Below are 22,111 nucleotides of genomic sequence, written 5' to 3' on the forward strand. Positions count from 1 at the left end.
CTAGTTACGTATTGCTGCATTATACAACACTGAAACACAAAACACAACACTGAAATACTATATGCAACATAATTAAATATTCTTTTAAAATAAATTAACGCATGACCTTTTAACATAATCCGCTATATGAGATCCTTTGTAGTGATGTCTGGCTAAAATTATACCAACAGAGAGAGAGAGAGAGAGAGAGAGGTATCGGTACAGTAATTGCTCACCTTTTGGCATGTAAGGACAACAGTATCACACCAGGTAACTCTACATACACCCTATGTCATGTCCTTATATGTGTAATTCCTGCCCGTCTTCCTCAACTATTCTCATTTTTATTCTTACTTACTATTCCTATCGTTTATTATGATCTTAATTACATCCAGTCGTCGGTGTTAGTCAGGTAAGTGCTCGATGGGTAACGTGATGTACTATTATAAAATCTGGAGAAAAAAAATAGAGTTTGAAAGTCATTTAGTTGGGTATTTTTTTGGTCCTGTAGGCTTCCTCTTACCTTTTTATTTCCTATCCGTATTCTCCTCTCACTTCTCCTTATCTCTCTCTCCCTACTTTTCCTCATATTTCTCTTCTTTCTCTACTTTCTTCACTTCCTTCACACCTCTCTCCCCTTACTTCCTCTTATCACCTGTTGTCCCTCAAGTCTCTTCCTTCTTCCCTTTAACCCCACTCATCATTCTTCCCTCATTTCTCTCTTCCTTCTCTTCCCCCTATTCTCCCTCACCTCCCTTCATACTTCCCTCCTCCCTCCCTCACTTCTATCCCTCACCCCCTCACCCTCCCTGATGATGGGTCGATCGCCCTTCCTGGACTCCCTCGTCATCAGCTGCTGGTGTTGTTTTCTCTCTTCACCCCTTTATTCACCTTATTCTCTATATCTCCTTTTTTTATTTGGTTTTATTATTGAGTCTTTTCTATATCGCTTGATGTGTTTATCTTTGCTTTCTTTTATTAGTGTCTGTGTCTGTCTGTCTTCGTCTGTCTGTCTGAGTATCTGTTGTTCGTCTGTCTGGAGTGTCTGTCTGTCTGAGTGTCTGTCTGTCTGGCATCTGTCTGTCTGTCTGAGTGTCTGTTCGTTCGAGTGTCTGGTCTGTCTGTTCGTCTGTCTGTCTGTCTGTCTGTTCCGTCTTCGTCTGGAGTGTCTTCGTTCGTCTGTCTGTCTGACTGTCTGTCTGTTCGTTCGTCTGTCTTCGTTCCGAGTGTCTGCTCGTCTGTCTGTCTGTCTTCGTCTGTCTGTCTGAGTGTTCGTCTGTCTGTCTGTCTGACTGTCTGTCTGTCTGTTCGTCTGCTGTCTGTCTCTGTATATGTCTGCTTGTCTTTCTAACTGTCTCTTATTTGTCTGTCTGTCTGTCTCTAACTCTTTTCTCTGTCTGTATCTATCTGTTTGTCTCTATAAATCTGCTGTCTATCTGTCTCTATCTGCATTCCATTCGTCTCTCTAACTCTGTCTATCTCTCTCTCTCTCTCTCTCCTCTCTCTCTCTGTTTTCGTGTCCCTACTGGCTTATACACAAACCATTTTTTTTTTTTCAATTTACAAAAATAAATAAAAAACTTCATGAAAATGCATTAATACAGAAGGGGAGTTTGTCCTATCACCAATTTGTTCTGGCAATTTTTTTTTCTTCACCTGTTAAATATCTGAAAATTGTGTCAAGAGTGAAGGTGACTTGACTTATGAAAAAAAATTATATATATATAACTTACGTTATTCATTGTTATTCATCCTTTTTTTATGTAGTTTTATTCATTGCTATTCATTACTTCCTGTTCTTGTATTCTCATTTCATGTAATTCACTTTAGATATGAGGGGAAAAGAGAGGATAATGAGGGAAGGAGTGCAAAGAGGTGAGGGCGGTGTTGGTGATTTAATTTTGTACCTCACTAGGCAGGTGCCACATCTCACTACACCAAAAAAGAGAAAACAAAAATTGGCAACGTCGCATGTCACCTGTACTGTAATCCATATTTAGCCCTAATATTTAACATCTTCATATATTATTGTTGTTACTGATGTTAAATGTTTGTTATTGTTTTACTGAATTTTTTTTAAATTTTCTCGAGGTAATGTTTATTAGAAAGAATTTAGAGTTTCGAGGAAATTTTAATCACCCATAGTGAAGAAAATAGTTTTACAAGTTCTTCGTTGATTCAAATTAAAAACAAAAGCAAAAGGATGGAGACAAAAGAGGAGAAAAAAAAACGAAAAGAGGAAAAGGAGAGGCAAAGAGGAAGAGAAGAGAAGAATAAGAAAAGAGAGGAAAAGGAGGAGAGGAAAAGGAGAGAGAATATAAAAAAGGAAATAAAGAAAGAATGTGGGAAAGATACAAGGAAAATAAAAAGAGGATAGGGAAAGCAGAAGGAGATAAATCAAGATGGAGGTAGAGAAGCAGGATGGAGGAGGTATAAGGAGGGGGGAGGGAATGGGGAGGGAGAAGCGTCCATTATCTTCCGTGAGACAGTTCTGAGGGAATTGTCGTGGCTCGAACCGGGAGATTGTCGGTGGAGAGCAATGGAACCTCAAGCCAGGATTCAATTTAAATGGAACATTGTGTGGTGAGGGGAGGGCAGGCAAGGATGATGGAGAGAGAAGGGAGGTTGGGAGGAAGAGACGGGAAGGGATGAATGAGGGGGTGGGGGAAGGAGGGAGAGAGGGGGAGGAGGGTTGAAAGGGATAGAGGAGAGAGAGAGGAGAGAGAGAGAGAGAGAATGTTAGCTTAGATAAAAGAGAATGAAGAGATAGAGATGGTCTCCTAAGGGTGGGGTTCATCGAGACTGGGGCCTATTATAACGGGGCCCATTTGGACTTAGAAAGGTCTATTAGGTTGAGGGCCCATGAATGGAGCTTATAATATCCAATCTATCATACAATTCAAACTGTATCAACTTGAGACAGTCATTAGCTTATGAAGTCAATAACTTTGAAAGTCAATAGCTTATGACAATCAATAGCTATATGACAATCAATAGCTTATGACACAATAGTTTATGGCAGTCCAATGACAGTCTCAGCTCATGTCATAGTTACTTAGCGACAGTCAATGGCTAATAATAAATTCAAGGTAATCTAATCATTCATTGTAATCACTTGAAATGCGTCACAGAACGGCCTCTATCAGCAACCTGTTTACATTACAAATCTCGTAAATTTCCCGCCATAGGCTTAATCGCTCAGCTGATAAATGTTAATAAACATTCAGTGATATTAATACAGTGTAATTTTGGGATATTTTCATATTCCATCTATACTGATCTGATTGATGGATAATTGACGTCTTTGAGGATGTTTTGTTTTTGTTTATGTGGTTTATTGTAGTCACATTCTTGAGTCATGTGCATGTTTTTCTCTTGGAATTTAACTACCGTAACGCTAACTCAACCTAACCACTAAGGTCTTGTTGTTGATGTTATGATGTATTACTTCTCTTAATGCATGTACTGTAGTTAAAATAAAGAGATCAACAAGTGAAATTTAAGAAAGATATGATATTTTGATTACGTTTTAAGTCATGAATGAGATAGTGTGTGTGTGTGTGTGGTGTGTGTGTGTGTGGGTGTGTGTGTGGGTGGGTGTGTGGGGTGTGTGTGTGTGTGTGTGTGTGTGTGTGTGTGTGTGTGTGTTGAACTGTGGGTCGATCGAACACATTATTTCGTCTTGGGGAAGGTCGAGCGAAATTGGTCATAATTAGGATGATAATGGTTGCGTACGGGAAATTGAACGAGTTTCGGGAGGAAATAGGTGTGTGGAACTCCTATTCTCTAATATTTTTGGGTTTTGATGTGAAGTATATTTTTGTGATGATAAAGTATATTATATAACTATTTCACTGAGGTATATTTCAGTATATAATCCCAAAAAATAAAAATATGATTTAGTACAAACCCGAAAACCCCAAAATACTTCTTAATTCTTTACTAAAATTTCATCTATTTTAATCTCATCGTCTTCTCTTCCACTTCCCCTTTTCTACTTTTCTTTAATCTTATTCTCTCTTATTCGCATCTGTCTCTTCCCACCATCATCCTCTCTTCTTTTCATTATCTCACTTTACTTTAATTTTCGTTCTGTTTTTTTCTTATCTTCAACCAGTGATTATTCTTTTCTTTTATTTATTTTATATATTTTCTCCTTCATAGTTGGGGTTTAGAATTGGAACGATACTGTGTGTGTGTGTGTGTGTGTGTGTGTGTGTGTGTGTGTGTGTGTGTGTGTGTGTGTGTGTGTGTGTGTGTGTGTAAAACAGAGAGTCCAAATAAGAGAGGAAAAGCTTCACTGTTGTGGTGGTCTCTGCTGACTCTTAACATCTCTCTGTCTCTCTGATAACATCTCTCTCAACTCTTCTCCAATTTTCAGCCAATCGCCCGCATCCCGTCTTTTTTTTTTTTGGCCATCTCTCTTCCTTTTATTTTTCACTCTGTTATCTCTCTATTCCTTACAAAAGCCATCTCTCTTGTATCTCTCAAAGTCTCCCCCTAACACACACACTGAGAGATCATACCTGTTTCTACTTGTCTCGTCTCTGTATCGTATTGGTATGAGAGTCAGTTAAAAATATTATTGACATCTTTATATTTTTAAGAGGTGTTGATTGTTCAAGAGAGTCGATATATAAATAGTTCAATTCTCAAAGACAAAACCCAGAACATCGACTACTCACAATCCTCACCGCCACAAGACCAGACTGTACTCCTCTCTCTCTCTCTCTTCTTCTTCTTCTTCTTCGGCACGGTTCCTCTCCTTACGACCCTCTTTAACTACCTCTTTCCTCTCTCCTTTCTCTATTCCTCACTTACACGCCCCACTAGGTACACCCGCTCTTCACCTTGGCCTAGTTTTGATTCTCTCTCTCTCTCTCTCTCTCTCTCTCTCCCCTCCCCCCCCCCACCCACCCCCACCCCCCCCCCCTCTCACCCTCCACCTCCCACCTCACACACACACCACCCACACTCTCTCTCTCCACTCACCTAACTACCCCAACCCACCCACACCCCCACCCACACCCACCACCCACCCACCACCCACTCCCCCACCACCCACCACAACCCTACCACACACCCACCCACACCCCCACCCACCCCACCTCCCACCTCCACCCCCCACCTCCAACACACACCCCACCCCCCCACCACCCCACACTCCAACACACACCCCACCACCCCACACCCCACATCCCACACACACCCCACACCCCCTCCCCACACTCAATACACACACACCCACCACCCCCACCTCCCACTCCAACACACACCCCACCACCCACCCCCCACCTCCAACACACCCACCACCACACCCCACCACCCCCCACCTCCCACCTCCACCCCACCCACCAAGCCTCCAGCACCCAAACATCATAAAACAATTTTTTTTTTGGGGGATAAAACAACGATTCAATATCCCCAAAACTCCCACTACCCACTTCCTCTCCACTCCTTAAGATGGCCAGCAAGCCCCCCTGGCCTAAAGCCGCTGGAATGGAGACGCCATTGATGGGTTTCTGCAGCAATTCTGAAAGGTCGAGCCGATTTATTATCAGGAGGGCCTACCACAGTACTTCCGAGTTGTATTGGACCTTAGAGAGGCGTGGAGTTAGAGATGATGTTGGTGAAAATAAATAGAAAAACAAAGAGATAAGGATGTTAAAGTTCTTCTTTATCTCTCCTTCTTCTTTTATTTTAAGAGATTAATTTCTTTCACCACCTTTTTCTCCTCATCTTCCTCCTTGTCTTCCACCTCGTCGTCCTCCTCCTGAAATTCCCCCCCTTCCTCCTCCTCCTCCTCCTCCTCCTGCTTCCTCCTCCTCCTCAATTTCCTACTCTTCCCCCCCTTCTCCTTCTTCATGGCAATGACCTCTACTCTGTCCTCTGCCTCCTCCCCCCCTCATTTCTTAGTATCTTCCTCCTCAGCCCCTTAGCTTTCCTCTTCCTCTCCTCCTTCTCAGTAACTCCCCCCCCCTCCTTCCCATGACCACCCATGAACACCATCTTAAGGAGAATCACCTCTTAACCTTTCCTCCTTGCTGCCTCCACTTCCTCCTTCTTCCCTCATCTCTTTACCCTCCTCTTCCTCTTCTGGACCTCCTTGAACACCTTTTCTGGTGTGTCTGACCTCTTATATCTCCTTCCTGTCCCTCCCTCTCCTTCTCTTTCCTTTCTTTTATATCCTTCTTGGCCTCTTCCTGATCTCTCTTCCTTCCTTCCTTCCTTCTTCCATCTTTCCCTTACCCTTACACTTTCCTCCTTCCTCCTTCCTTCCTCCTCCTTGCTTCCTTTATCCATCCTTTCCCTCCCTCTCACATTATCCCTCCTCCCCCACACTCTCCTCTTCCTTCCTCTCTTACCTCCCTCTCACCTTCTCTCCTCTCTCTCTCTCTCTCTCTCTCTCTCTCTCTCTCTCTCTCTCTCTCTCTCTCTCTCTCTCACACACACCTCTTCTCCCTCCCCTCTCCCCTCTCCCCTTCCTCTCCACACCTTCATACCTCATCTCCCTCCAACGACCTCCTTAACCTCCCTCCAAGACACCAAGTAAGATGCTATGCCTCTCTGTGGTTGCATCTCTTCAGTGGTCTCGTGTTAAATAAGGAAAATTTTTGGAAGGTCATTTAATTATTGATATATACTGTATATTTCTTTAAAGTTCTAAGTAGATGTGCTGGTTTGATTTGTAATTATATATAGAGTAATGTGTGTGTGTAGGTATCTTTATATAATAATATATATATATAAACGCTTTCCTCCTACCACTCTACCATCACTTACATTGACTTCCCACAAACCACTTTTATTAATCCAACCGATACGATCACTTCGCACTTTTCCACACACTCTCCCCACCCCTACTCTCCCCCACCCTACGATTACTCCTCCACCCATCCTACTACGATCTCTACACTCATTCCCCTCCCCTCTCACCCCTCACTCCTCTACGATCACTCCCCTTCTCCCACCTCCCTCCTTCCCCTAGATCTCTCCTACCCACTCCCTCTGTCCGATCCTCTCCCCTCCCACCTCACTCCCCACGATCACTCCCCCTACGATCACTCCCCCCTACGATCACTCCCCACGATCCTCCCCACTGATCCTCCCCCGATCACCACTAATACACCATCTTGCTCTCAGTAAATCTTTCCTCAAGCACTACTCTCGTGTCCTCATATTTACAGGGCTGCCATAATGTTCTGCAATTTTTCCTGCCTTTGTCAGTCGATCGTAAACTTTGGCTCAAGGCTTCCAGTCTGCTGACGACTATTGCCTCCCGCCGATAAAGCCTCCGAGTTTCACAGGGTTATCACCTTCTCCTCCTCCTCCCTCCTCCTCCTCCTCCTCCTCCTGTGTGTGTGTGTGTGTGTGTGTGAGTGTGCAGGAATTACAGAGATCCCTCCACTTTCTCCACTTCCTCCTCTTCTTCCTCATCCACCGTGTGAGTATAAAATTAGCGTCCTCCAACCACCTCTTCCTCTTTGTGTGTGTACTAAAATTCTGTCCTCCTCCTCCTCCTCCTCTCACCTCCTCCTCCTACCTCCTCCTCCTCCTCCTCCTCCTCCTCTCCTCACCTCCTCCTCCTACATGGTGGAAGTTCTTTATGGTCTCACTCCTAAACATTTTTTCAGGTGGTCTCGATGAGTTTAAGGGGATTGTCATTTTGTGTGTTACTCTATTTTTATATTTATTTGGTGTGTGTGTGTGTGTGTGTGTGTGTGTGTGTGTGTGTGTGTGTGTGTGTGTGTGTTTATTTAGTATTGTACGATTTGCCGTTTCATGTCTGACAGATTTCATCCCTAAATTTTCTCATCCTTTACAATTAGTTAACTTTACTCGTTTCATCATTATGTATGAGTAATTTTGCCCGATAATAGAAAATAAAGGTATTTTCACCAGATGCGTAAATATTTTAGTTATTTTTACTTGGTATTTAAACTTTGGAAGTATTTTTACTCAGTATCTAAACTTTGAAATTGTTTTTACTTTGTATTTAAACTTTCACTCTCAAATTAAACTATTCAGGATCTCTTTCTGCCTTTTTCTCTCCTTTCATGAAGTAAAACTCCTCCCTGTCTCCGCCTCTCTCTCTCTCTCTCTCTCTTTTACGGATCCTTCTCAACCTGGGCGGCGTTTAACCCACCTATCAGAATCTTCGACATCTCCCTCTCCTCCTTTCTCCCCTCTCTTCCTCCTTCGCCCACCTCTCCTCCTTCCTTAAAGAGAACCTTCCCGGCGTCCCACCAACAGGAATCGTGAGGTAACAAACGGGTTGCGGCTTCCGACGTGGGCCCTGCCTACTCACTTCAACACAGCCGCCGGGTTGGTTCCTCGAGGTCTTACAAGGGGTGAATCTCTCGCTGTTTCTTGGCCTCTGTTTTGTTCCCTTTAATGACGTGTTCAGTGGAATTCCCCTTATTAATTATTACTGTATTCTTATTTTTTATTCTATTTTACTTAATATTTTTTTCAGTTCTTCTTATTGTTTTATTGCTCTATTCGTCTTTCATTCCTTATTTTCTCATTCTATTCCATTTTACTCTAGTTTTATTGTATCTTGCCATCTCCTTTACTATGTTATCTTTATTCAATATTTACTATATCGTTATTATATCCTCACTCACTCCACCTCTCCTACTTTGACTTTTATTCCTCTCTTTATACTTACTTTGCTCTATCTCTATAAATATTCGTTCCCAGGAAGTGGTGCCAGAAGGAGGGAAGGAAGGAGAAGGATATGAAAATGAAAATACATATGCAAAGATAGTTTTTAGGATGGAGAGAGAAAGAGAGAGAGAGAGAGAGCAAAATGGAAAAGGCGGTAATAAACAGGTGAATTTCTGACAGCTGCTAGGGAAGAAATTAACAAGCAGGTGCAGGCAGGAACAATCTCTTGGATCACGGACGATCCCCTCCCCACCCCACCCCCTCCACTATTCCTCCACCAATCCCCCCCTCCCTTCCCCGCCACCTCTCCACTCCCCTCACCTCCCACACCCCAGCGCCAAGCACGCCAGCTGGCCTCACTGCAGTTGGCTAAAACTTGTGTATCAACGCCACCTGGCTCTTGGCTCTCTGCCAACCAGCTGTGGGAGTCCACCACTTCACCATTCCAGCAAGCCGCTCGGGTTTATGATATTGCCTGTTGTGAGAGAGAGAGAGGATAGTGGTGATAATTCCAAATGGGATGGTTAAGAGGGGGAAGATGTATAGCGAGGGTTGGCGAGTATTATGGAGGAGCAGTAGACTGTGTTATGGAGAGGGAGAAATTAGCGGGGTAATATACTGCACATACACACACACATGCAGGTACAAATAGGTACAAAGAGAGAGAGAGAGAGAGAGAGAGAGAGAGAGAGAGAAAGAATCCTTTTAAAATAAGACTAGCTTAGATTATATTCCTTTAGATATTGTCTGCTATAGAAACAAAGAATCAGTGAATGATAAAACCCCAGGAAGTTGAGCTAAAATGATAAAGAAAAACACCAATAGCAACTAATATTATTCACATTATCTAAACATTCAATACAAACAGACAAACGTTTATAAAAATCTACCAAAAATGTCGTCAGATATTGTTATTGTTGTGGACATCAGCTGATTTTATCATTAGGTATTTCAGTAGCAGATTTTAAAGCAAACTCTCTCTCTCTCTCTCTCCAGTCCTTCTTAATCTACAAATATTTTCCATCTCACGTAATCTCCCTAATCACCAGTGGGAGATATCTCTGACTCTAAGTATCAGTTTACAGTTAAAGCTCTCTTTCTCCTCCCCTGTCTGAATCTGTCTCTCTACCTCCCTGTCCCTTGCCTCCCTGCCTCTCTCCTCCCTCAGCTTCTCCTACCTCCCTACCTCCTCACTCCCTGCCTCTTTGCCACCATTCCTCCCTCTGCATTCCTACCTACCTACCTCCTCCCTGCCTGCCTAACCTATATCCTAACCTAACTCAACTGAATCTGTCCTGTCCTCCCTACCGTACTGCTTTTCTACCTCCCTGTCTCCCTGTTTCTCTAGCTCCCTGCCTACCTGTCTGCCCCTCTAGACCATTAGACAGTGACTTACTTACTGCAGCTTCCGATTGCTTGAGTCTGCCCCCCCCCCCTCTTTACCTGTCAGAAGTTGGGTGCATGAGGTGATTCTTGTATTTTTTTTATAATTTCTGTCTGTTTGTTTGTCTGTATATCTGTATGTCTGTCTGTCTCAGTGTCTCATTCTATTTCTGTCTCACTGTCTGTCTGTTTGTCTCTTGTCTGTCTCAGTCTTGATTCTTCTTGTCACCATCCCAAGCTATAACGGATGTCTCTCTCTCTCTCTCTCTCTCTCTCTCTGCTCGCTTGAACAACCAAATTTTCTTCTTTGTTTCTCTCTTATTGTTTATCACTGATCATATATCTCTTCTTTATTAGCCACATTATCTTGCACTCTTTCTACCTTAATTATCCCCTGTTATTGTTTATGCCTTTCTTCAATATCCATTCTGTTTTAATCTATTTTTCGTCATTCGTCTTCATTTTTCTATTCCCTGTCCTTCCTCTATACGTTATCAACTTTCCCATCCATCTTTCTTCCTATGTGTTATATGTCCATTTTTATATCTTTTATTATACCTTACTTCATCTCTTCCTTTCTTTGTCCATTTATTTATTCTCGTTCTTTATTCTTTCCTCTTACTTCCCCTATTTTTAAACTCCTTCTCTCTCTATCTCTTCTCTTTCTTTCTTCCTCTTCCTTCTTTCTATTTTACACTCCCTTTCCCATCATCTTATTATCCTTCTGCATATTCATCATCTTATTTCTTCTTAACCACTAATTCCAGTTTACCCTCCCGTGTATATAATATCTTTTCCCTATTTTTTATTTCTTTTCCATCTGTTGTCACCCCATTCCATATTTTCCTTCCTCCCTTCCCTAACCTCCTGTCTTTCCCCTCCCATTATTCCCTCCCATGGGTCTCTTCCTTCACCTCCGGTCCCTCGTGCATCTCATCTGTTTATACCCTTATTTTCTCCCTTCCCTCTTCTTTCTTCTCTTCTTCCTCCCTTCTCTTTTCCTCCCCTTCTCCCCACGAACATTACGTCCCTCTCCCATAAGCTACTGTACTCACACACCCTCTCCCCACAGACCTCTCATTCTTCCTTCTCTCCCTCTCTTTCTCGCCCAGTCCCACACCTTCCTCTCCCACACCTCTCTCTCTCTCTCTCTCCTCTCACCCATCCCGCTTACCCCCACATCAATTCCTCTCTCCTCACCCCCTACCCCCACATCCTTCCCCTCTCTCCTCACCCCCTACCCCCACATCCTTCCCCTCTCCCCCTACCCCCACATCCTTCCTCACTCCACACCCCCTCCCTACCCGATATACTCAAACGTTTCCTCCCACCTCCTCCCTCATTCTCCTCTCATTTTTATCTTCGCCATTCCATCACCCCCTCCTTTCTTCTCTCCATCCCAATACACATCATCGGCCTTTTCTCCCCACACATGATATCCTTCCTCTTCCCCTTCCTCCCCATTCTCCCGTCCTCCACCTCTCAACCCAAAGCTCTCTCAGCCTCTTTTCTATCTTCCCCATCTCTCCCCACACCTTTCCCACAGTCTCCCAACTTTTGTATTATCCCTCGTATCATCCTTCTACTATCTCCTTCTTTCCCACTCATCTCCCCACTTACCAATCTCGCTATCCTCCCCTTCACCCTCACCCAACCTCCTACAAACCCACTCCATCCCACCCACACCCTCCCCACCCCCCTCCCACTCCTTTCTCCTCCCACCACCTCCCTTTACCCCTACCCCTCACACGCACCACCTCTCTATCCACCCCATCTCACCCCTCCCCCACCATCACCACTTACACCTCTCCACTACCCTCTCTTCACCCATCACCTCATCGCTATCCCCGTCATTCCCATCACCACCCAACCCAACATCTCACCTTCTCCACCTCTCTCCTCTACCCCGCATCACCCCTTCCCCTGCTTCTTCCTTCACCACCTCACCTCTCACCTGTCCCACCTTCCTCCCACCACCACCTCTACCACTCTACTTTTCCACCACCACATCATCACCCCCTCCCTCCCCCACCACCTCCTCTCCCTCCCCACCACTCCTCCCACCACCATCACCCCTCCCCCACCACCACCCCTCCCCACCACCATCACCCTCCCCACCACCACCTCACCCCCCAACACCACCGCCCATCCCCCACCACCATCACCTCCCTCCACCACCACCACCACCACCACCACCACTCACCTCTACCACTAACCCCTCTCTCTCTCCACCACCACCCCATCACCACCACCCACCCTACCCCCACCACCACCATCCCTACCCCCACCACCACCTCCCCCACCACCACCACCCCTTTCCCCCCACCACCACCACCCCTCCTCCCCCACCACCACCCCACCCCTCCTCCCCCACCACCACCACCTTCCCCCACCACCACCACCCCTTCCCTACCACCACCAACCCTCCCCCGCCACCCCACCACCACCCCGCCCCCCACCACCACCCCTCCCCACCACCTCCCCCACTCACCACCGCCCCGCTAGTCATCTGGGGGACGTGACAGAATGATTAACGACCTCGACTACTTACTCTGATTACGCCAGACCGTCTTTCGCCGGTACGAACCCTGCGAGATAACGAAGGGTTGTGAGAGAGAATGAGAAAACTGCTGAGAAAAGTTTTGATGGGAAATGGGGAGGATAGAACCGCTTTGTTTGTGTGTGAGAGAGAGAGAGAGAGAGAATGTATACATATGTAAATTTTTGTACACATCAAGGGTGTATAATTTTCACTCCCAGGCTATAATTTTTCTTAAATATATAATTACTGATGGAAATTTCTCTCATCATCATCATCATCATCATCATAATCATTGTTATTATATTTATCTTACTATCGAAAACTTAATTATTTCACACAGCTGAATAATAATATTACCCAAATAATCACATACCTGTCAATTCCTTCATGATACAACACCTAGATATACTTTAATGATCTTACTAATAAATCCTGTACACCTTTTACCTGCCTCTAGCACCTTCACCCTCCATTATCACCGCTGTCCCCTCCCCCCCGGCCAGGTGACAGGTAGAGAGGAAGATCAACAGAACACAAGTAAGACGCTGGGCTAAGTCAACACACACACACACACACACACACAATAGACTTTATACCATCCTCTCTTCCTCGAACTTGTTGATTTTACCATAGTTACTCTTCTTATCTATAGAAAATGGGATGAGAGGCGGTAATTTATCATAATGAGAAGAGTTTAGGGATTTTGTTTTGTTTTTAAGATAGAATGTTGTTGAGACTTGATAATGAGAGGGTTAAGTTAGGTTTGGTTAGGTTAGGTTAGGTTAGGTTAGGTTAGGTTTGGTTAGATTAAGTTAAGCTTTGTTGGGCTAGGTTAGGTTAGGTTAGGTTAGGTTAAGTTAGGTTTGGTTGGGTTAGGTTTGGTTAGGTTACGTTAAACTTTGTTGGGTTAGGTTAGGTTAGGTTAGGTTAAGTTAGGTTAGGTTAGGTTAGGTTTGGTTAGATTAAGTTAAGCTTTGTTGGGTTAGGTTAGCGTTGAAGTGTTTAATCTTAAGGTGAAATAAGCTAGAATAGAGTGTTAATAATCAGGTGATAATTAACTAAAGGAACTTAGAATTAAATAACGAAGACGAAAACGAGGAATAAACTAAGAATAGAAGTAAAAATAAACTAAGAAGAGAAGGAAGATTAAACGAAGAAGATAAATAACACGATACAATAAAGAGAAGGAGGAAGGAGGAAGAGACGGAGACGAAAAGCAAAGAAAGACGAAAAATAGAATGAGAAAAAGATGATTTATATGATAGGATAAACTCAGAGGGAAAAAACAACTGACGAAGGGCCACACAAGCATGAAGGAGGTTGCCGCAGGATAACACCATGACGGAGGTGGGGGTCCTTCAGGCGCCTCCTGGAGACCTTCGACACTATCTCGCCTATCTTCCTGGATTCCTCACCTCCTCCTCCTCCTCCTCCTCCTCCTCCTTCTCCTCCTCCCTCTCTCTCTCCTCCTGGTGTGATGACAGAACAAGGAAGAAGATTATAATAAAGGAATAAACAGATGATATAGAAAAAAACAAAGAAGAAAATAGTAATGATCGTTAAGAAAAGAGGGAAATGTAAGAGAAGGAAGAAAAGTGGAAATATTACAAAGAAAAACTCAAAGTAGAGGAAAAACAAAAAATAAAAAAATCTATTAAAGTGTGCTCTAACTAATCCACCTATCAATCATCACAACTGTCCACCTATCCATCCACCAACCAACACACCTGTTCATCTGTCCATCCACCAACCAACACACCTGTCCATCAACTAACACACCTGTCCGACTATCCATCTATCATACCTCAGTCCTAATACAATATCCTTCTTGTTCCTATGATATTCAAAGCCCTAGAACTTAAAATTTGGCTATGAAGTAATATTAGTGTGATGGTGTGAAAAAAAATATTGATTATAGTTGTATTTTGTTTTTTATTCTTCTAATATATATAATTATCTTAATGGTATCCTGATTGGCTATTCACTTTTGTCTATTATTTACTTATTTTGTTATTATTTTGGTTTTATTTTGAGTTTGTATTGTTAACTTGAAATAATTAAATGTGTGTGTGTGTGTGTGTGTGTGTGTGTGTGTGTATGTGTGTGTGTGTGTGTGTGTGTGTGTGTGTGTGTGTGTGTCGTGGTCCACAAGGCGAGAAACACCGAACGACTGCTCCTCCCTTGAACAATAGAGACTCCGCCATTTTTCTTGACTGCTTGAAGGCTCACAAGGGTATTATGTTAGCTATCTGATCACCTCCAGTTTGCTCCTTCTCCCTCCTTCTCCCTCTTTTATCTTTCTCTCCCTCTTCCTTCATTCGTTCCCTCTCCAACACTTTTTTTTTCCAGTGTTTGTATTTTTCGAGCCTCTCTCTCTCTCTCTCTCTCTCTCTCTCTCTCTCTCTCTCTCTCTCTCTCTCTCTCTCTGGGTTTTGTAGGTTAAGTGTGGGTGGGTGTAGGTGTATTGTGGGTGAGTGTGTGTGTAGATAAGTGGTGTGAGTGGGTGTAGTTGAGGTATGAGTGGGTATAAGTAGAGTATGAGTTAGTGTAGGTGGAATATGAGTGGGTAAAAATGTAGTGTGGGGAGATGTAGGTTGAGTGTAAGTGGGTATAGATATCCTCAATGGGTGTAACTGGTCAGAAAGGGTGTAGGTGGAGTGTAGATAAGTATATGTGTGGTCAAGGTAAGTGAACAAGGTAGCTGAACAAGATAGGCAGCATGTATGGTTGTGAGCAGGTTAGTATATACAGTATGTGGTCTGAATAAGTAAACAGTGGTATAGGGATATAGGTATGACCTTGGTATATTGCCATAGAAAATAATGAACAATATAGGAAGCTGATTTTATATGAAGTGCTATAAAATTTCAGCTTTATTACAATTTTGTATTGCCTTTTATTCCTGTATATAATGTATATGATCGTGGATATACATTAATTTATATAGTCATTCGTACACATCATATAAACACTACAATGTAACCTAAACTAGTGATTTTTTGATGCATTACAAATATTTCAGAAAATTACATTGTTTATATCACAGCATCACAACGCCACATTTGTTGTTATTATAATTCAATTACATTTAATAGACTCTAGTATATATTTCACTACATTCTAGAGAACATAAAGTAATTATATTTTTCAGTTATGATTCTCTTTTATTTGTGTTTTTTTATCATATATATATATATATATATATATATATATATTTATTTTTATTTTATTTTTTTTTTTTTTTAAGATATGTTCACAAAACGCCAGATAGAGCGAGAGTGATATTTTATTTTCATGTTTGTGATAATCAATTAATCTTTATCTACCAACAAACACTAAACGAAATATTATGAGTGTCATAATAAGAAATGGAAAATACTTGTAAGTTTTTACACGATAAAATTCCGAAAAAAAATTATAATATATTAACTTCGGCCTTCTGAGTGTAAGATTTTCTGTGAGTATGATGATGTAACCATTTGAGTGCGATGACATAAGCCTTTGAGTACGGTGACATGAAGATTCATTGACTCTAAATTAGTTTCTATGTTTCAATTAGGAAATTAAGTAAACCTATTAAACAGTTTCAATTAATGAGGTATTTAACTTTGTGTGTTAAATCAGGTTGAGAGATAATTTTTTGTAGTGTTTAACTGTTTTTAATTAATTGAATTTCACGTTCAACTTGATAATTAGATTGGAGTCTGTCTGTCTGTCTGTCTGCTTAACCCCTCCCCCTTACCCCCTTACGCCCCCTTGGTTCATCCCCCAGAGAGACGGTGTAATATCGGGAGATCTGACCCGAGTCAACACCACAATAACCCTCCCCACCCCTAGTCTCTCCTGGGGGGTGAAGTGAAGAATGTGTGTTGAGGTGGGGGGAGGATATTTGCAGGAGGGAATGGAAATGGGGTGAAAGAGATAGAGTGTGTGAGGGGTGGGTAGATGAGTGGGTGGTTAACTTCCAGGGGACAGGGGATAGGGTGAAGATGGATACTGGGGAGAAGGAAAGATGGGGGAGGTAGTGTTAGAGTGCTGGTGGTGGCCTGGGAGGAGGGAGGGAAGAGAAGGAAGGAGAGGAAGGGAAGGGGAGGGAGGGAAGGGAGGATGGGAGGGAGGGAGGGGAGGGAGGGAGGGGGAAGGGGAGGGTTCAATGGTTGTGGGTTCAGTACCATATGAAGGGGAGTTGATCACGTGTCCATGCATAAATTGACACAGGGAGGGAGTCATTTATGCTGGGTGGATTAGCTCTCTCTCTCTCTCTCTCTCTCTCTCTCTCTCTCTCTCTTTGTTGTTATCTATCTCTCTATCATCATGCCCCTCCACCCTCTGAAAGCCTTCTGTGTGTGTGTGATTGTAAATATATGTGGTGTAGGAGAGAGAGAGACTATTACCTAACAATATACTTCTCTCCTGCAGGTACGGTGACGACAGACACTTTCTTCAAGCACTGCCTTCACCAGATGACCTCAACTGACCCCAGATGACCTTTACCGAACTCCAGGTGACCTCAATTAACCTCAGCTAATCCAGGTGAACTCAAATCACCAAGGTGCTCTTTAAGCATAATTTTAATGTCAAAATATTTATATAAAAAAAGTTAATATTTGTATTATACTTTTGTGAATTAAATAAATGAGAAAACGTGCATCAAAGTTTCAGAAATAAATGGGCTGTGAGAGAGAGAAAGGAAGAAAGAAGAGGTATGAGAGACGCGTGTGGGAGGAGAAAGAGTGTTAAGGAGGGGAGGGGCAGACGATAATAAAGGGTGGGAGAGGGGAGGTGGTAAGGGAGGGGAAAGCGGTGGATAATGAAGGAGGGGGAAGAAAGAAGGGAACGCCGACCCCCCACATCCCTCTCCCCCCTTCTCCCCCTTCCGTCACGGTCACGTGCTGGTGCTTACTGGGCCACTCTCCCCCTACTTAAGTATTCCCCCCTATTCCTCCCCCTATTCCTCCCTCTCTCTCTCTCTTCCCTCATCTCCTTCCTCTCCTTATTTCCTTCCCCTCTATTTTTCCTCTGTTCTTTCCTATTCCATTTTCTCTTATTATTGTTTAACTAATTTTCTCACCTTTTCTACTTTCCTATTCTGGTTCTGTCTGCCTGTTTGTCTCTCTCTCTCTCTCTCTCTCTCTCTCTCTCTCTCTCTCTCTCTCTCTCTCTCTCTAGTGCGGAACATTACCGTATAGACCACATATATAAGGTTCATATAAGGTATTAGCTACATATATATAAAACCTACCTATAGGACATTGGCCATATATAATAGCCCTATATTTTATAAGAAAACTCTATGGTCTTGACGTAGATAAATTACTACCAATGATTATTGTTGAAATTGACGTCAGGGCGATATAAAAGCTTATATCATGACCATCATTCATACAGACGGACAGACAGACAGATAGACAGAGAGACAGACAGGCAGACAGACAAGTTATTTATTGTGTTTCAGTGGGAGCTGGATAATTAATGAGGGCTCCATCAAATAGATTATTATTAAAGGGAATAATATAAGCGTTTGGGAAAGCCTATATACATATTTACACATATACACTCATAAAAATATACATAGAATGCATTACAGGCATATATTTATACATACTGAAAACATACACTTACAGAACAGAGAAAATACACTCAAGTAATCAAAATGTATACATGCAGTTCCTGTAAACATACACATGCATATACTCAGTCACTCAACCATACACAACCATTTGAGTAGGAACAGACAGACAGAAAGACAGACAGACAGACAGAAAGACAGACAGACAGACAGAGACCAAGGAAGGAACTAGACAGACTCGGTCATAAAATGGCAGTAACTGAAGCGAATGGCGAATTGGGGCGATAATTTAATCCAACAGGGCCACCACCCCTCTACCATGGCCACGACCCCTCCACTGTGGCAACTCTCCTTCCACTGTGGCCATGACCCCTCCACTGTGGCCACGACCCCTCTACTGTGGCCACCACCTCTCCACTGTGGCTACTACCCCTCCACTGTGGCAACTCTCCTTCCACTGTGGCCATGACCCCTCCACTAAGGATATCATCCCTCAACACACATACAAACAATCTCTCTCTCTCTCTCTCTCTCTCTCTCTCTCTCTCTCTCTCTCTCTCTCTCTCTCTCGTCGCTCTCTCTCCCTGTATCTCCCTCCTCTCTGTTTCTCTCTCTGTCTCTCACAAGGACTATCTCCCTCTCTCACTATCACACACACACACACACACACACACACACACAGTTTATGACCCTCGGGGGAGGTGTGGTCTCCTAAAAGTCGATGTCCAGGCAACATATGGTGTTAGGTGGAGGGAAGTGTCGGCGATGGAGGGCGTAGGGTGGAGGGAAGTGACACCAATGGAGGGTAGGAGATGGAGGGAAGGGAGTCTTGGAGTGAAGGGAAAGGCGATAATAAAAAATCATAAAAATGCAAACAAATGGAAAATAAGAAGAAAGGAAGAGAAGAAGAAAAACAGAGATGGAAAAGAGACGGATGGAGGGATTGAGACCCACTTTTTCAACCATCCCACTACTAATTCCTCTCCCCTCCTCTTTTCCCCTTCCTTTCCCCTACCTCTTGATCCCCATTCCTTCCCCTATTCCTCCCCATCCATCCCCCCTATCACCCCCCTCTACTCCTGACCCGTCACCAAGGAAAGGGTAATTTGGCATATATAAATTGCTTTATTTAAACGGATATTTCTCTTTAGTCTACCAATGATAAAAGAGGGTCTGATTGTTCCTCCTCAAATTGTGTGTGTGTGTGTGTGTGTGTGTGTGTGTGTGTGTGTGTGTGTGTGTGTGTGTGTGTGTTTTATTCCTCTGTTCTGTTGGATAGTTGCAGTAAAGGACTAATACTACTACTACTACTACTACTATTTTTTTTTTTTTTTTTTAATCGTGGCCTCCAGCCTCCCCCAATAGCCACACCTTCGCCACCATTTATTTACCATAATATTAAATATCCTAATACATAAGAAGCTATCCTATCTATGTTAAATTAGTTGAGCCGCAGATCTATGCCGCATTCAGTGACTGTAGCCTCATAGTCAATATCTGCAGCAGTTGTCGGAGTAGGGGCAGAAGCTCTCGTTCCCCTGAGGCACAGCAAAGCCGACCGAAGGAGAGAGAAGGACAGTCGACATCTCATCCAGGCTGTAACATAACTTCTGGGCTGCTGCTTCTGTTCGGAGATCAACTCCGCGAGTCTGGCGTAGAAACATCTTGCACTTGGGCCCATCCCACCAGAGGTTGTGAACACTAGAGGAGTGAAGCTGCCTTGATCAACATTTTGAATTCTCTCCCCATATGCCCTTCTCTTGTCGTTCTCGTTCCTCCTATGCGCAGCATCGAGAGCTAGGTTACGGTGACAAGCGGCCATGGGATCAAAAATCCTGATGTCGAAGAAAGCTCGCTGTCCCCTCGTCCAGAATCCTCGAGCACTGACGTCCACACGGGCTTCGTTAGATGTGTTTGAAGTCCTGTGTTGGAAGATCTCGCCATCCAGTGGAAGGAGGGTCGGTTCTACCATGACGTCCCGGCAGATTTCCTTCAACATATTTGCTGTGAGATCCCTTACCTCGTCATGCCTCATGCATATGAAGCCCCCCTTCTTGCAGACCATGGCGTGATCGCCATCATAGGAAGAGCCACACACGCATTGGGAGGGCAAACCATCTACTGGCCAACCGTACCTTAGAGCAATGGCATCTGTAAATTCTTGTTTGTTAAGGCTGAAACCATTTTCCCTTATCGGTAACGTAGTTAACCAGTTCGAGGCGCCCACCTCCTGCGCTATAGCTACTTTTTTTGTCAAATTTTCTGGAACCTGCAGCAATAGTTGCTGCAACATGTCATTTTGGCAGTGCTGCCGATCTGTTGTAATGGACCTACGGATCTTATTTACTTCGCTGGTGTCCACTTCCCCTGTTGCATTCCTTCCCATATTATCGACTACCCTTATACCCACCCATCCATCCCATCAACTCACCTTCCCACATTCCATCCCACCCATACATCCATACCACCCACCCACCCACCCACCCAAACCACCAACCCTTACACCCACCTACACCACCCAGTTATCCATCCCATCCACTTACCTTCCCATATACCAACCCTTCCTCCCACCCACCCTCCCATACACCATTAACAACTCATTACTACACCACTAAGCACTTGCTGACACTCACACGCTTAATGCAACACCTTTAAAACGCCAGCAACAACAATATCAAGGAAGTATTATATCATCTTTAAGACTCCCGTGAGATGTCTCGTCTGTTAACACCCTCCTTAGTGGTTTCTCCGTGTCTGTTAACGGGTCAGTCGTAGCTGTGAACTATGACCTAATTAGACACGCTAACTGGGGCTTAACTCGCTTCGTAAGGGTAAGATGAGTGATATAAACAGTATGTGTGTGTGTGTGTGTGTGTGTGTGTGTGTGTGTGTGTGTACATACATGCATACATACATTACATACATACTTCTATAGGTTTCCACACACACACACACACACACACACACACACACACACACACACAGGTATTTACTCCTCCTCAACTAATTAACTCATCAACTGGCCCCTCATTACCTAACTTACTAATTAGTGATGGTAATTAATACTGTTGATTATCTCATACAGGTAATTAACTTAAGGATGAGCTCTAGTGGATTAATTAAATTAGTCCCCCTAAACTTTTAAGGGTGAATAATGAATCGAATTTTTAAGGGTGGATAGTGAACGTAACCATTAAGGGTGACTAGTAGCCTAAAAATATGAGGGAGAACAGTGGCCCTAATACACACATGGAAAGGATCAAATACATTAAGGGTGAAAAAACCCCAGTATGTTAAGGGAGAATAGTAATCCAGCATAGCAAAGGGAGAATAACAATCCCTTTATATATGTATCAAGGGAGAATAACAAGTACATTATATAAGTATCAAGGGAGAATAACAAACATAACACTGTACATTAAGGGAGACTATACTAAGCTCAGTACAGCAAGGGCGAATAATAGCGTCAGAATATCAAGGGAGAATAAATAACCAATACTCTACAGAGTTAGGCAGGGGGGGGGGGCAGGGGGCACTCAGGGGGGATATATTCCAGCAGGCGTGTGTGGGCGGTCACCAGCCACTGACAGGTTTATAGCACTGGTGATAAATGATCCTGGGGTCAACCTAGGTCACTCTGCCGCCACACAGCTGTTCTGGTCGTGTGCTGGAGGCCAGGTCACCCAGGGAGGGGAAGATAGGGGAAGGGAAGTAGGTAGGGGACTTTGGGAGTGTGTAAGTTACCCCCAACCCAGGTCACTGTGTATGATGGGCCACTCAGTGTGGATATGGAACCGTGTAAGGCCACTCACAGAGCATAACACACGTGTGATTAAGGCCCCTCAGAAAGCATAAGAGCTGTGTTATTAAGGCCACTCAGTATGGATAGGAACTTTATATGATCAGTTTTGAGCCTCACATTATACTATTATGCGTCTTTATTCTAGGTTATTCCTCCCACTAGTCAT

General features: G+C 43.5%; 1 long non-coding RNA gene across 1 annotated transcript in view; it reads left to right on the forward strand.

Moving 5' to 3' along the window:
• Positions 1-22,111, forward strand: part of LOC121869266 — a 39,507-nt gene that overhangs the window by 9,530 nt on the left and 7,866 nt on the right. The window contains exon 2 of the long non-coding RNA XR_006089519.1: positions 16,994-17,107. This is a non-coding gene — a long non-coding RNA (uncharacterized LOC121869266). The remainder of the gene's footprint in view (positions 1-16,993; positions 17,108-22,111) is intronic.

This window comes from Homarus americanus, unplaced genomic scaffold (assembly GCF_018991925.1).
Source record: "Homarus americanus isolate GMGI-L3 unplaced genomic scaffold, GMGI_Hamer_2.0 scaffold36734, whole genome shotgun sequence".
Classification (NCBI taxonomy): Eukaryota; Metazoa; Arthropoda; class Malacostraca; order Decapoda; family Nephropidae; genus Homarus; species Homarus americanus.